At 43.1% G+C, this 16600-nt stretch overlaps 1 long non-coding RNA gene across 3 annotated transcripts; it reads right to left on the reverse strand.

Annotated features, from left to right (window-relative positions):
* Nucleotides 1–5465: 5465 nt before the first annotated feature.
* LOC144049444 (uncharacterized) lies at nt 5466–16536 on the reverse strand. Of its 3 annotated transcripts, none has more exons than XR_013293566.1 (7): nt 16348–16536; nt 16046–16141; nt 8246–12863; nt 8094–8159; nt 7653–8030; nt 7383–7543; nt 5466–7232 (listed from the first exon to the last, which is right to left on the reverse strand). It is a non-coding gene; the product is annotated as an uncharacterized LOC144049444 (long non-coding RNA). The 3 variants fall into 3 exon arrangements; XR_013293567.1 differs by having other exon boundaries at nt 8246–8985; nt 9253–16141; XR_013293565.1 differs by having other exon boundaries at nt 8246–16141.
* Between the last annotated feature and the right edge of the window lie 64 nt (nt 16537–16600).

Consider the following 16600-nt stretch of genomic DNA (forward strand, 5'->3'; position numbering starts at 1 on the left):
TAATGCTCTGGAAATAGTAACGTGTTAGTAGTGTTAACCCCCCCACCCCCACACACACACACACACAAACAAAAATCTTATTTGAGTAACACGTTACGAACTGCAACTATGGCAAGATGACACTCAGCCTTCCTGGGATTTGGGAAAGCTTTACGACATACTGGAGTTTAGAGTCTAGCTGTGAATTGAACCTTGGATTCAGGAGGTAGGATGTGTTTCTTGTCTGGAACACAGGGCCAGCTATACACCCTTGCTAGGGTACCGGAGGGTGCATGTGAGTTTGCCCAACCAGTCCACATGTGCTTTGTGAACATAGAAAGATGTTCTATGGGTGTGATGCAGGAGTACAAGGTTCGGGGCCCATTATTCAATACATTTGTAATCAGATTAGGAGTTTAAGGTTCGTATTGTCAGAAAATTCAAGTCAGTCAAAATCGGACTCTGTCAGGGTTGCTCTGTCAACCTTTTCTTTTCATTACTTTTGTGAACAGAATTCCTATCGGCAAGGTGTTGAGAGTGTTCAATTTGGTAGCTTTATGATAGCATGTTTGACATTTGCAGTGTACGTGATTCTTGTAGCCTCATAAAGCGTTGACCTTCCGCGTTTGCTGGGACGGATCACAGCTGAGCTTGAGGCAGCCGGAATGAGAATCGAGGCCACTTTATTATTTGCAATATTTATCGAGCCACTTGCAATAGCCATACGCCAGGAAAGAAGGATTCAAGGAATTCACTCTGGGGTAACAGAACATAAAATTAATCTATATGCCGATGATATTTTACTTTATCTAGAAAACCCGGCGATTTCGTTAGGGGAAGTATTTAACTTAATAACTAAATTCTCACAGTTGTCAGATTATTCTATTAACTGGACAAAATCAACACTTCTACCTATTACAGAAAATTCATGGAACCCTGCAAGCCAGGACCCACATTACTCATTTCCTATAGGTAATTTAAAATACTTAGGCATAAAAATCTCACCTAAATTAACTGATTTAATTCATTTAAACTTTTCTCCACTTCTGGATAACATTCATAGTGACTTGGAACGCTGGAATAATCTTCCTATGTCTTTAATAGGACGAATAGCCACCGTTAAAATGAAAGTTTTACCTAAAATAAACTATTTTTTCTCAATGATTCCATTTAAACCTACGGCTAAATGGTTCCAGTTGTTGGACTCAGCCGTTACAAAATTTTACTGGAAAAAAAAAAGAAGCAAAGATTAGTCTATCTACTCTTCAGAAAAGTAAATCCAAAGGTGGTCTAGAGGCACCAAATTTTATGTACTACTATATAGCTAACCAGCTACAATATATCGTTCTATGGGCACAACCCAACAGAGATACTAACTGTTGGCTGGAACTAGAACAGAAGGATTGTAATAACCTCAGACTTCTAGATTTACTCTTTATTACAACATCGATTAAGCGACATAATTGTTTTAAAAACCCAATGATTTCCGCCACCCTGACTGCTTGGTGGAAGGCATTAGAAATTACAAAAGCCCAAGTGCAGCCCTGTGGGCTTTCTCCCCTATGGCATAACCCTGACTTTCGAATTAACAACCAAACGTTTTATTTAGGTGTGTGGGAGCAGAAAGGAATCACACATCTTCACCATCTCTTCTCAGATAATATGTTTATATCATATACATCTTTGCTCCAAAAATACAAAATAACAAACGGAAATTATCTACATTATCTGCAAGTAAAAAATATGATAAAGAAACAAATTCCAACACTTCAGGGTACGCTCCAACCGCCTGGCTTAGCTAAAGATATTACCAAGCTTTCTCCGACAACAACAAAAAAACTTTCAAAAATATATAAGTTACTTTCATATACGGATAAAATGTCTTTACCCATCTTAAAATGGGAGACAGACTTGTCTATAGCTCCGGAATCTGACTTTTGGATTCAAGTTTGTGAAAATGCATTTAAAATGACAAAACACACAAATTTACAACTTATCCAATACAAAATTATCCATAGAACATACATTACTCAATATATGATGAAGAAAATGGGGCTCTCCGACTCCGACATTTGTCTCCAGTGTTTACAAAACACTACAGACACTTATTTTCATGCTTTATGGTTATGCACTCCGGTTATGTATTTCTGGACTAAAGTCTTAGAAAAACTTTCCGCTATCTTGGACTATAGGATACCTTTATCTCCAAACTTGTGTTTGCTAGGTGACCTAACAACAACTGACCTACCACATAAACAATTTCAATCTACACTTGTAGCCCTTACTATCGCTAAAAAAACAATTCTTGTTAACTGGAAAAATAAACAAACTCTGAATATCGACCAATGGTCTAACCTCCTCATAAATCACATTTTAATGGAAAAAATATCGGCCTCAAATAAAAAACGAATATCAAAATTCATAGAAATATGGTCTACGTATATAGAATATTTTAACCTAATTCTGGTTATTTAATTCTGCCTGTTAGCGAGAGCCACCACATCGTGATAACTTACATTGATGTCTCTGCATTTGGCAGTTTGTAACTAATGGTTGTGTTTTTATAGTCAGGAACCCAGTTGCTGCCAACAGGATCGAGCAGATTCACCTCCAATGGGCACTAAGGGCTAATATTCGGATTCACTGCATGCCAGGGGACTAACTCTACAGGTGCTGTCCCCCCTGGCTGGGCGTGGGCGGGTCTGCCCCTCTGTTGGATGCTGGGTGGCGGCTGCGTCTTGGTCGTTCCCTGGGTCTCGTGGGGGGTGCTGTGTTGCGTGGCTCTCCCTGGTGTCCGGGGCGGCGCCGCCCCGGCGCGGTCCGTCGCTCTGGGTCCGGCGTCGCGGGTCGGGGCCTGTGGGCCGCCGGGGTGCCCCGTGGTTCCCTCTCCCCTCCCCCTTCCTCCCCCTTGCTTCCTCTCCCTCTTCACCTCTCCCCGCCCGTCCTCCGCCTCCCTGTCCTTTCTCCCTCGTCGCCCTTCCTCCTCCTCTCCCCCTCGGCCCAGCTGGTCGCTCCTCTTAACTCACTGCACTAGTTTTGCACAATACATTTTAGGGCACATAACACACTTTGGGGGGGAGTGGGGTGGGGGGGTGCCTGGTGGGCCTGCAGTGCCCCGTCCTGCTGCGTTGGGTTGGGGGCGCGGGCCGCCTTGGGGTGGGGGGCGCTCCTGCTCCGGGGTTTGCTCTCCGGCCGGTGGCCCCTGCGGGGCCCGGGGGTCGTCCTTTGGCGCGGCCGCGGCCTGGGGGGCCCTGAGGTGTTGCGCTTGCTCTGTCCTGGCGGGGGTCGACGGCTCCCCTCTTTGGTGGAGATTTTCATGCATGCTAGATCCACCACACCAGCATCTATCGAGACTCAGACACAATTTGTTTCTCCCTCAGGTCATTGATTCGGTGGAGGCTGGTGTCTGTGGATCTCACTCTGCTTCGTCTGTCCTTTCTACCTTTCCTCAGTTTCTCCTTTGGGCCCTTGAGGTTTCCCTGATTTGTTGGAGTTTAGATGTCTCTGGGGTTGGTGAAGGTTAGTGGCCCGGTGGGTGGTGTCTGGTCGGTGCTGGGCTTCGCTCTTCTTTCTTTTCTTTGGTCCCCCTTCGGGTCTCCTGGCGGCCCCACGACTCTGGCTGGATTTTGAAGTGTTCGGTTTAGGTGAACGGTATGGAAATTCTTATTTTTTATTTTTTTCTTTCTCACGCACGCACGCACGCACGCACGCACAAACACACATACAAAAAAAAAGGGAGAACAATGATGATGACATTTCAAATGATCAATACTGAGATCTCCCAGAAAAAAGAAGAAGAAAAAAAAAAAGAAGAGAATCGAGGCCACTAAATCGGAGGCCATTAGTGTTGTGTCGTTCACGTACGTTTCGTTCAAAAAGAACAAATCTTTTCAGTGAACTTGAGTGAACGGATCACTTCCTGAAGTTCCTAGACCCATGGGCAAACCCCGGCCTGCGGGCCAAATACGGCCCGTTATGCGTTTCAATCCGGTCCGCCGAACTTATCCAATAAAGCTAAAAAAATATATATTTTTTTTTTTTTCAGCTCAGTGGCCGAGTGGTTAGAGTGTCCGCCCTGAGACTGAGAGGTCCTGGGTTCAATTCCTGGCCGGGTCATACCAAAGACTATACTAGACTATATAACTTCTACACACCCGGAAAATATGATCACTGGGTCGGGGTCTCACTGATAAGCTGGTTTACGCACAGAAAGGGGACAGAAAGATACGCAGGGTACATTCATAACAATGTTTGCAATTTATTAAAATAAACGGGAGAATGGCAGTAAGCTTAACTCAAGATAACTGATTCAAAAAATATAATTCTTCCTGGATTTGGACATTTACAGCAGGAGACGGCACGGTTTTGTGTTGAACACAGCAATAATGTCCTGATAGTCCAGAGAATCGGTCAATTCTTTTTTGAAAGAAAGCAGGGACAAAGAGTTCAGTCTATCAGCCAACATTGTGGCACTGTTGCGTGTTTTGATCCTTTTGACAGCTGAAAGTCTTTCTACATGTTGTCATGGGTGAGGTGAGGAGCGCGCATGCAGGAGACTGTTGATATTGGTGAAGACATCCCCGGGGATATATGAGCGTTTCCTCGTTGGCTTTTGGCTTCTTTTTGAGCTGCTGCACAAACACTGTGTGCTATGCGTCCCCCACGGAGATGGAAAAGTGGTCAGAGACGGATTGGATGTACGCACTTTGTCCTCAGCGCGTGACAGGCAGCAGCGGCTATCATGCAGCCGCATGTGTCACACGTACTGTGGGCCCGGGTTAAAAATGGGTGGGCCAATGGAAAAAAATTCTTTAACTTTACGCCTTGAATTGAAATCTATTAATGCAGTCACCAGGTTTGACAGATCACAGTGTATGTGCTATTATAATATATTTACATTTCTCCTCCCACTTTGCCAAATAGTGTGTAAATGCCGCATCTTGCATATTCATTGAGGCAAACGTACTACCTGGATTAGGGCTATTTTATAATAATCATAATAATAATAATAATACATTTCATTTAAAAACGGCACCTTTCAGAACACCCAAGGTCACTTTACAAAGCATAAAAACACAGCAAAAGTTGAGCTAAAACAATAAAAATGAAGCTTTTGGAAAAGCTGTTTTAAATATGTGGATTTTGCACATTTGAAAAACGCAGTCCTAAGTGCACACTATAAGTAAATTGGGTTGTACATTTAACTGTGTGTTTTTACTGTGCTATGAGGTCCAAATGATCCTGGTCCGGCCCATCTGTCAAAATTTCAAACCCATTGTGGCCCGCAAGTCAAAAAGTTTGCCCACCCCTGTCCTAGACGAACGATTCGATAAACAAATCTTTTGAATGGTTCTTTTTAATGAACTGATTCTAAAGATTCAGTTCACTTAAAAGAACTGTCATGCCCATCACTAGAGGCCATGGTTCTCAGTTGCAAAATAGTATTTTTGCACCCTCTGGGTTAGGAGTACATAGTATGCTCAGGTTTTAGGTAAAAGGCATTGTCAAGGTTAGCATGTGGTATTACTATTGACAATTTCGAGATCACGTCACAAGCCAAAATGGCGGTCAATTCAGTAAAATAAATCTCTCCACTCATTGAAAAGCATTAGACTTTGGATTGTTGTAATTTAATTTGTTCATTTTTTTGATTATTTTTAATTCAAAAAGTGATGTGATGTAATTTGGCTACAATAACAATCTGAGGGATTTGTATGCTAATCACAGGCAAAAGCAATACAATCCGCCATTTATTTTCACAATATAAACAAAGCTGTTGCATTGGGGAAGTATCAGAAATGCCCGAATGTTCGGCATTGTCAATTGCAAACAAAAGCCTGGAGGTAAGAAAAGCAGGCAGGAGTGCAGTAAGCAAAATTATTTCCCATACATAAACCAAAAAGGAAAACAAGGCATGTGGAATCAAATTAATAATAGAAAATCAATAACTAAGACAAAAAAAAAAGCAAACCAAAACTGGACATACACTCACAGGGAATGAAATACAAGCAAACGGACGAGACACCTGGGCAAGACACAAGTGGCTGAGGGAGCTAATTGGCACACAAGCGACCGGGCTGACAAGAACAGGTGTGGTCGGGGGAACTAATGACACAAAGACATAAGAAGGGACCCAGGGAAAACGTGATGAAAACAATCAAAACCGCATGGGGCGGGGAAGGTCTCAGGGGCGCTGCCAAGGATTTCAGGCCCATGAAAAGAAATACAGTATTGTTCCCCATCCCACCACAGCCAGCCACTAGGCTGGAGGAAAATTGTGTTACTGGTTTACACAAAGCTACGCATTTTAATGAATTGCTTCACTATTTGTGAGAACACTAGCTGCACACACTGTCATGATAAGAGAGAGGGTGGACCCGAATGCGGGAAGACATGGACCGGGCCGGGCGAATGGAGACTGGCTGCCGTGACTGGACCGGGCCAGGCAAGTGGAGACTGGCTGCCGTGACTGGACAGAGAAAGAGGGGGCTGGCAGAACGTGGAGAACCTTTCAGGAACGTGGAGAACCACAAGGTGACGTGAGCTACAGGACAGTGACAAGGATGACGAGACGAGGGGAGGCCAGACTGAGACAAAGGGAAACTTAATGGTGGTAGAGTTCGCCAGTCGGCAAACTCAGTAACAGGTAGTGATGGGAAAATGAAGCATCATTAAGCAATGAGGCCTTCCATCCAACTGCTTCGCTCCTGGGCCGAAGCATCATGAGGCTTCATTTGCTCTATTGAGCCATCATGTGGACAATAAATGTCATGACAGACAGAGTGATTAAAATGATACCATAGATTTGATGGAGTCAAAAGGGCAGGGAGTTGTGATGTGAATGAATGTGTGTGTGGTACTTGAAAGAATGATTGCTCTATTTGTTTTTGTTTTTTTAGACATTGACATATAAACAAGGAACACATTTTGTTCATTTTTATTTAGGAAAACTAGCATTTCCAAAGTTTTGGGCTTCAAACGGTTTCTTCTTTTACATAGGATTTCTCCTGCTTTTGAAAATATTCTTTCACAAGGGACGGATGAGGCCGGGGTACAGAGAAAGGTTATTGCTAGTTTGTATCGGTTTAGGTAAACATGTTTGTGCAGCTCCCAGTAGTCCAGGGGGTTTGACATCCTGCTTATGTTGGGTTCCCCCAGGTAAGTGTGGACCTCCACAGTCGCATCTGCAGTCTCACTCTGGGTCCTCCTCTGCTGCTCTACTGTGTGGTCCAATCGCCGCCACAGTTTGTCACCTAAGACACAACAAACAGACTAACAGCCAACAGGCAGTTCTGGCTGCCCATCGTAGAGATGGGAGCAAAAGAATGCCTTATCCCACAATAATGCACTGCCGCTCATTACCCATTGCTCAATTAACACCATTAGAATGTGTCGAATATTACCTTGCGCCACAGGCTGGGAAGCTTCTGATGTGCCCGGTTGTGTTAATGAAGAGGAGGAGGGGGAAGATGCCCTTTGCCGGATCACTGTCACACATTCAGCTGTGAGCCTCCTCTCAGCCTCTTGTGCTTTACTGGGGCTAAAGAAGCCTATCTTCTTGTACCTGCAAATGACAATGAGACTCATTGCAGTTGTGAACTGTTCAACAAGAGGCAGTTGCTCATTTGTTGGTACTAGTAGACAGATGAGAAAAACAGACAACTGATACAAACCTGGGATCCAGCAGTGTTGCCAGTGACATGATGCTCATGGCTTGGAGGTTGTAGAGCTTGTCCCTCAGTTGCTTTTTAAGACACTCAGCCATTGCTTTGCTCTGCTCCATTTGTATGGCTCCCATGTCATCCTCCAAGGTGTGGTGCAGCATGGCCAAAAGTGGTATGACCTTGGACCCAGACACTCTCCTCTGAGAGCTCTACGGTGGCATCATTGAATGGGGACAGGACCTGCAGACTCTCAGAAATGAGCCTCAACTGGTGGGATGTGAGTGGGGTAATGTCAGTGTCAAGGCCTGCCAGGGCTGCTCCTACGGCTTCCCTGAGGTTGTACATGCGCTGCAGCATGTGGAAGGTGCTGTTCCAGCGTGTCTCCACCTGAAAATAAAAGGTCATTATTGTTTGAAAGGAGAGTGGAAGCAGTTATGGATGTCAAGTTACCTCTTGAATGAGCTTCAGCACAGGCTCTGTAGGCTTCATTTGCTCCTGCACCTGTGTCAGCCTTGTCTATAAAAAAAATAAAATGGGAAACAAAACATTATTAAAGTCATTCAGCATTAATTTGAATACTGCTGTGTAATAAAGGAATTCACCTTTGCAGTCGTACTGCTTTTGAAGTAGCCTATACTATATATACACTATACTCCTACACTGAAGACGGATGTCAAACAGCTCAGTGTTCTCTGCCAGAGCCTTCTTCACTATGAGATTTAATGTGTGAAGGTGTCGGGCACATGCAGCCATGTTGGCTGCACCATCTGTCACAAGGCACGTAACTTTGGTGGCAATGCCCCATTGTGCCATGAGTGCCGATTTAACGGCAGCCATGTTCTCAGCTGTATGGCGGTCAGGGAAATGGAGCACACCTAACACAGCTGAGTGCAGAGAGGTTTGCTCATCAATGAAATGAAATGAAATGACTGCCAGGTATGCATCTGTGTTGATGCTGGTCCACATGTCTGCTGTAATGCTCACTGCAGAGGACCTTGCTACAAGCTCTTTGGCCTTCTCCTTTGCCTGCTGGTACCTTTCCTCCACCATGGCTTTCAAAGTCTAAAGGAAAGGAGTAATAACACTATTGGAAGAGCAGTTATGGGGGGAATGGGGAATAATGATTCATGTGCTCTCATACACACCTGCCTGGTGGGGAGAACATATGTAGGGTCGAAAGCTTGGTGGCTATGCTGTTTTTTCATTGCATGTTGAAAAATGGCTTACCTGGGCGTGGTACTATTGGAGTTGTCTCATTTTCATGCAGGGCCCTATAATGCCTCAACATGGATGAAGTGTTGTCTTGGTACCCAAGTTCTTTGGAACAAAGTTTACACTTCACCTTTTGAAATACCAGCAAGTAAAAGAAAGACATTAAAACGAGGGATACACTGTGTCACAACAATTCACAATATATATTCACACTGGTTATTATAATTTGTACCTTGTTGTCACAACAATTCACAATATATATTCACACTGGTTATTATAATTTGTACCTTGTTGTCACAACAATTCACAATATATATTCACACTGGTTATTATAATTTGTACCTTGTTGTCACAACAATTCACAATATATATTCACACTGGTTATTATAATTTGTACCTTTTTAGGAGAGATCTGCTCGAAATGATCCCAGACAGGGATGTTCTCTTCTTTGTCGTTGCGGGTGCGTCCATTGCAAAGCGAACCCGATTAAGGTATGAAGATGCGAGTTGGGTGTGTCAGTGTCACCTGGAGCTCATTGTCGTCTCGGTGCGCCATTTTATGTCGAATCACCCGCGAAACTATGTGTTGGCGATGACGTAGGAAGCCCGTCTCGCGACGCTTCGGACGTAGCAACGCGCGTTCCGAGGCTTCGGGCGTGGCCACAAGCGTTCCGAGGCTTCGGGCGTGGCCACAAGCGTTCCGAGGCTTCTGAACCAACGCGTAACCAACACATGCCTCGATGCGCGCTTTGCAGATTTTTTTCCCGGTTTACTCGGCACATGCATAGGCGCCTCGGCACAGTTGGGCACATCACTAGTAACAGGGATAACTCTCACTAAGAACGCTGGAGTGACGACCGGGGCCTTTCCCCGCTGGGCCTGGGGTTCGGGGGTGCCGCCCGTCCTCCGGTGCCCCCTTCTCCCCCCGGTGTTCCGTCCCTCCACGCGGTGGGGGATGGGGTGGGCGCAGATGCCCTCTCCGCTCCGCTGCCCGGCCCCTCTTCGGCGCCGGTGCCTGGGTGCGGGGATCCCCGGGATCTGGGGGTCGGGGGCTGCCGGTTGGTGGGGGTGGGGTCGGGGGTCAGGGCGGCTTGTTTGGAGGGGGGGGTGTCTGGGGGTTTGGGGGCGTCTGGGGCTGGGTTGTGGTGGATGGCGGGGGTGGATGGGGGGCGGAGAGTTCGTGGGGGAAGTGGGGGCCGTGGGCCGGTGGGATGCCTCGCGGGCCTGCTGCGTTGGGTTTGGGGCGCGGGCCGCGTTGGGGTGGGGGGGCGCTCCTGCTCCTGGGTTTGCTCTCCGGCCGGTGGCCCCTGCGGGGCCCAGGGGTCGTCCTTTGGCGCTGCCGCGGCCTGGGAGGCCCTGTGGTGTTGCGCTTGCTCTGTCCTGGCGGGGGTCGACGGCTCCCCTCTTTGGTGGAGATTTTCATGCACGCCAGATCCACCACACCAGCATCTATCGAAACTCAGACACAATCTTCCTCAGGTCATTGAATCGGTGGAGGCTGGTGTCTGTGGATCTCACTCCGCTTCGTCTGTCCTTCCTTCCTTTCCTCAGTTTCTCCTCTGGTCTCTTGAGGTCTCCCTGATTTGTTGAAATTTAGATGTCTCTGGGGTTGGTGAAGGACTCTGGTTGGTGGCCTGGTGGGTGGTGTCTGGTCGGTGCTGGATTTCACTTTCATTTCTTTTCTTTGGTCCTTTCTCGGGTTTCCTGACGGCCTCACGACTCTGGCTGGAAGTGTTCGGTTTAGGGAAACGGTATGGGATTTTTATAGGTTTTAGGTGAACTAATGAATGCACGCACGCACATACACATATTCACCCACATACAAAAAAAAATAAAAATACAAAAAATATATATATATATATATATAAAAAATAAAAAAAGGAGAGCAATGATGATGACATGTCAAATCGGTAAAATTACCGAATGAACAATACTGAGCTCTCCAGAAAAAAAGAAAGAAAAAAAGGGAAACTTAATGGTGACGTGGAGGACTGCACGGGAACTAAGACAACTAAACGAAGACGAGGATGACTAAACTGAAACAAAGATGACTTGTATACACTTGGAAACTAAACTAAAACCACACACGGATTGCAACAATGACACTTGACATAGACAATGATCCCATATCAACTGGTCAAACACAACAGACTAAATACACTAACACTAATGAGGCACACCTGGGGAACACAATAGGAAGAGGGCACTGATTGGTCAAACACACTGGGAAAGGAACAGGCACACAGGTGGACTACTAATCAGACATAACGAGACAGGGGAACCACACAGGAACACAAGACAAACACAACAAACACACCAAAATAAAACAAAACCCTAACCCATACAAAACCGAAACGTGACACGCTAGGAGGTGAGAATCCTAAACAACTGACCAAACATATTTCAGAGGATAGATGTTTTATTTTTAACTTGCTGAGAAATAAGAACGGACTGCTTTCTATTAAAGAACAGAGTTTTGTATTTTTTTGTATTTTTTTCTCCATAATCAATGAATTTACTACACAGCTGCTCACCTCTTTCCTCAGTGATTAACTGGGTTTGTTTGGGCAGGGAGGAAAGGGTAGGCATAAGACAGACAACTGCTACTCCTCGTGACAAATATGCATCATTTTGACTAATTGAACATGAGCAGAGCAACTTGGTGAAAATTGGCCTGCATTGATTTCCTAACTAAAGCAACGTAAAAGTAAATCGTATACAGTGCATCCAGAGTTTTCTTCAGAAATATGATCTTTGATCGTCAAAGGTGGGGCAGAGGGGTTGGATGTGGGTTTTGTTTGTTTGTTTTAATCCGGAGACTCAGGAATTGATTTCACTATCGGTTCAAATGTACATCAACTCTCCTTTGGATGCCTCACTAAGTTGGATCATACCCGGGCTCACATTCGTAGGAGTTTCTTTTACGGGCTTTTCCACGCCAGAACTTTTGGAGAACTTTTCAATTTACCTTGGTAAAATTCAGTTTGCACGTTTTTCCACAAACAACAATTTCCGGGGTAATTTAATTCCCCAGGGGGTATCTGAGCACTATCTCAGCAGCAGGGTCTTGCTGAGCTCAGCTAGAACTTTGAGGGGATGGGCTGCATTTATGGAGGACCAAAACTGCCAAATTTAAAAATAAATGACTAAATAAATGACTAAAAGTGAAAATAAAAAACGAGATTCAAAAAATAAAATTAAAATTTAAAAATTGTCTAAATAAATACAAAAATAAATGTATACATATAATTACATATCAATAAATAAATAAAAACGCTCTGCTCTCACATTTATTTATTTCATGCTGCAGACGCTCTGCCAGGACGAAATGTTATACAAATGAGGGGGTGGTCCTAAGCGTGTTTTAGGACGACTCCGCCGTTGCAAACTGCCTTTCATTGGTCTAGTGAGCGGCTCGGTGAACAAGGAAGTCTCGCTGGCTTACTTGGAGCGCTCCAGCAATGCACGATTACCACCCAAGACACACTTAAGACCGCCCCCTCATTTGAATAACATTTTTGAATTATATTTTTATATATCTGTTTTTATTTTGACTTGTAGTCATTTGTGTATTTATTTAGTCATTTATTCATTTTGAACTTTGGCCATTTTGATCCTCCATATGCACTGACCAAGGCTGATTGGTTGGTCTTTTTTTTGGGGGGGGGGGGGGGGTGGAAACACAAATGGTAAATTCCCAGAACGCAAAGATCCTGGGCTTGTTGGTGGAAAAGCAATTTATAATGTGAACATCAACTTTCTGCAGTAGTTCCTAATTCCAGGGTAAAATTCCTGCAGTGTGACAGAGCTCTGGTTTACAGCGCTCTGGATTTTTGCCGCTGTTGTTGCCCATTAGAGGAGTCAGTTGAGGTGCCTCACGATCAGGAATCTCTTTCAAATGTCCCCACAGACACCCACCTGGTGAATTAGAGGAGGCCGCAGTATAAAAAAAGAAAGAAAAAAAGAAAAAGACTGGAAAGTGGAAATCCTCCTGCTGCAACTGAGACCCTAATGAGCAGATGAAAATTAGCACATTAAAATTGATGATGTAAATTAAAACTCTCAAAAAAAATGGCGTGGTATTTTGAACTGGAATGGTTTGAAATTGTATTTCAGTAATAAATGTCAGAAAAAATAATAAAACTCACTTATTATCATTATCAATGCTAAACGTAGCAATAAAGGCAAAATAATCAGAACAAGACAGTATTTCAAGATGGCTTCCAAATACACTTGCACCATCACACCTAAAATGTATTTTCCTTTTGTTACGAAGTGATTGAATTTGTCAAAGTGCTTTTTCCCTTTCCAACAGCTATCGGTACTATTCTTCTCTTAAAACCACAACAGCACCTCTTCAGTTAACGCACTGGACGCATCAGGACAGCTGTCAATCATGTTTATGGTTTTCTTAATTTCAGACATCTATTTTCTACCGTTTATATACAGATCTGGTGATCAGGCGATCATCTCAGATGAGAGCGAGGCACAACCTGGATTTATGTGCCCTGTGATTGGCTGCCGACCAGTTCAATTTGGGGTAAATCCCAAATCACCTGTGATTCTAGTGAGGACAAGCAACACAGAGGACGGACGGACAGATGAATGGACGGATGGATAGACAGATGGCTTGATGGATGGTTGTTAACATAAATTGTTACCTGACCTGCAAAACTAAACAAGCACATTATCAGCAGTTGGATAAACAGCTATTGTATGAAAAAAAGATACAACACGGCCATGATCATGCTTGAGTCACTCACTCAGCCGCCCACTGCCACTGTTGATCATGTGGTCTGTCGTATACAGACACTTGTATACTGTAGCTATTTAGTTAAGAAATGATAGGTTCTAACTTCTGGTGAGTTTCTTAATAGTGGCGCAGGATACTCAATAGAGACCACTGTGTAAGGGCTAAGAGGTAGATGCACGTTCTTACAGATATGATTTTGTTTTAATTTTAAATACAACATTTAATTTACATAAATAAATATAAATAAATAAATGTTGGCTATGAATGTTCTTCATTTTGACAAATATGTTACATATTGTTTTTCTATGAAAAGGCTCGTTTGTAAGCGTCCCATCCAGCAAGATAGTGCATCCACCTAAAATACTAATATGGAAACACTGCCACCTAACGGCAATATACTGACATATATCAACAAATCAAAATAACCAATATGATACATGTATATTGCTTATTTTGATTTGTTATCCAATTACATAAATTCGTAGATGCTTTGTCATACAACAGCCAAAAAACTAAAACAAAAAGGGAATTGTGTTTAATAATGTGTTCAAGGTGCTGGCTATTACATAAGCACAGAACACTCCAGGGCACTTATATCAGTCACACGCAGAGATTGTGAAAAACAAGTATTTTTGGTATTGTAGAAAAGCTACCACAGACACAGCCACTTGGCCTCTTTATGGTTAAAAAAACAAAAACATTTAAAACATTTTTTTAAGTGCATGAGGTGAGTTTTTTTTCCTTCTTGTTTTTCTTTTTTTCCTCAAATTAGGCAAAACTGATGTAAATAGTAGTACATTTTGCACAACTTCTCAAATTGCGTTCAGTTGACGGACCTTTTGAACTTTTTGAAGGCAGTGAGTGTAATAGCTTTTTGTCCCACAGAGGGTGCTGCAGTCCCTGTGATCTGTCAGTGTATGGGTATACGGAAGCGAGAAATATCAACTGTAGACCCTTCTCAGAAAAAATATCTGAAATGAATTGCAATTGTATTTCTACTAAAAGCGGCACAAAATAGGACCAGATTCCTCTAATTCACATTCACAGTACAACGACAGATAGTTTTCTTTGACAATGCCTCACAAACAATTACTATATATGTTTCCGTGTTCCTCATGCAGTGCAGGGTGGATAATGTAGCCTATGTAAACCTTTTGTGTTCTTTTAATAACTGGTTGACCCACCTTGGCATCAATAACCTCAACCAAACACTTCCCTAAGTTGCAGATCAGACCTGCACAGCGTGAGGACATTTTGGACCATTTCTGTTTAAAAAATGTTTCAGCATATTCATATTCTTGTTATGTCTGGTGTGAAATGCTTTTATGCGGTCACACCACTGTATCGATTACAATTAATTTTTCAGATGGCACACTGTACAGGACGTGAAGTAGAAAAGCTGTTCCGAAACAGCATTTAATGTTTGTAGTTAAGCAGGCTGTTGTTGTCTATTGTTGTGACTATGATGATCAGCTCAAATTTTATTACTACTTTATGCTGAAACCCAGTTAATTCCAAAGACTTCACATACTTTTTTCTTTTTTGCTGTTGATATAAATCTTCTAGGGGTTAAATGCAACAATTGATATTTTTGTGGACATTTTCCTGCTTTATTTTAATCTACATAACACATAAGGCATTAAACTAATGAGGATAATGTGTGCCTCAGATGAGCTCAGAGGAAATCACCCATTATGTGTCTATCCCCCACAGGAGACCAGCAGGCAGTGACCCACTTCTTTTGTGTGATCTTCATCAGCTCAAGAGGCTTTGTTTGTAATCATTCATCAGTGCCCACCACCACATTCTGACCTCATCCCTACCCCTTCATCTTTCATACACACGTTGCCATATCTAAGTGAACCATTAGTGCTTTTATCATTTTTCTGACAATGAATTTAGCAGCCTATGCAACCTACCGGTATAATTCATTCATTTTTATCAACCTGTCATTATTCTATATTCCTCGAATCCTAGTCAAACCACACCAGAGACTTCCTTCCAAAAGTTGGAACAATGAGGCCATGTCTTTGACTGAAGACATATGTTTGACATCAAAGTTTCTTTCTATTTTTCTTTAAAAAATAAAAATAAAAATACAATTATACATCCATCCATCCATCCATTTTCTTAACCGCTTTTCCTCATATATATGAAATAACAGGTATATGATTATCAATTCAATGCATTGTTCTTTTTTTAAAATCAATTGTATAGTCAAAACTTAATTAAAAATAGTTTTTGGTCAATTCATGTAGTTGCAAAAGTAAATGAACCCTGGGCTGCATTGCTTAAAACAAGCAGTCAAGTAGGATCAGGTAGGACAAATCGGTAGCCAAACTAACCACTGAAATGGACCAATGAAATGACAGGTTTAGCAAAGAAATTGTGCATCACTGACTGAAACAGAGACAAAACCACATCACTTTAGTCATACCCAGGTGAACCTATACAGGTCAGTCATGCTGAGAGGAAGAGAAATCTCAGGGGACCTTGGGAAGTGGGTAGTGACAGCACATCTGTCTGGTGGAAGCTATAGAGTAATCCAAAAAAAAATGAGCCTTATCATTCCACTGCGAAGCAGATCGTCTGCAACTAGAAAACACTAAAAATGACTACAAGAAAAATCTAACCAATTAGAAAACACTGAAAATTACTACAATCCTGCCTAGAAGTTGACGACCTTCTAAAATATCAGCAAGAATCACAAGAAAAATGATAATTTAGGTGAAAGCCAACCTGTGCATCACATCGAGGGATTTGCAGACCTCTTTTGCTGCATCTGGGACACATGTTCATGCTCCAACAATCAGAAGAAAAGTCAATTGACAAGGCTTTCATGGAATTCTTGCTAGGTAGAGGCCTCTGCTCACAAAAAAAAGATCAAGGCTGCCCATCTCAACTTTGCCAGCAAGTACCCTGGACAACACTGAAGCTTTTTGGAAGTCTCTTCTGTGGACAGATGAGTCCAAATATGAACTGTTTGGTCACA

The sequence above is a fragment of the Vanacampus margaritifer genome, chromosome 3 (genome assembly GCF_051991255.1).
Source record: "Vanacampus margaritifer isolate UIUO_Vmar chromosome 3, RoL_Vmar_1.0, whole genome shotgun sequence".
NCBI lineage: Eukaryota > Metazoa > Chordata > Actinopteri > Syngnathiformes > Syngnathidae > Vanacampus > Vanacampus margaritifer.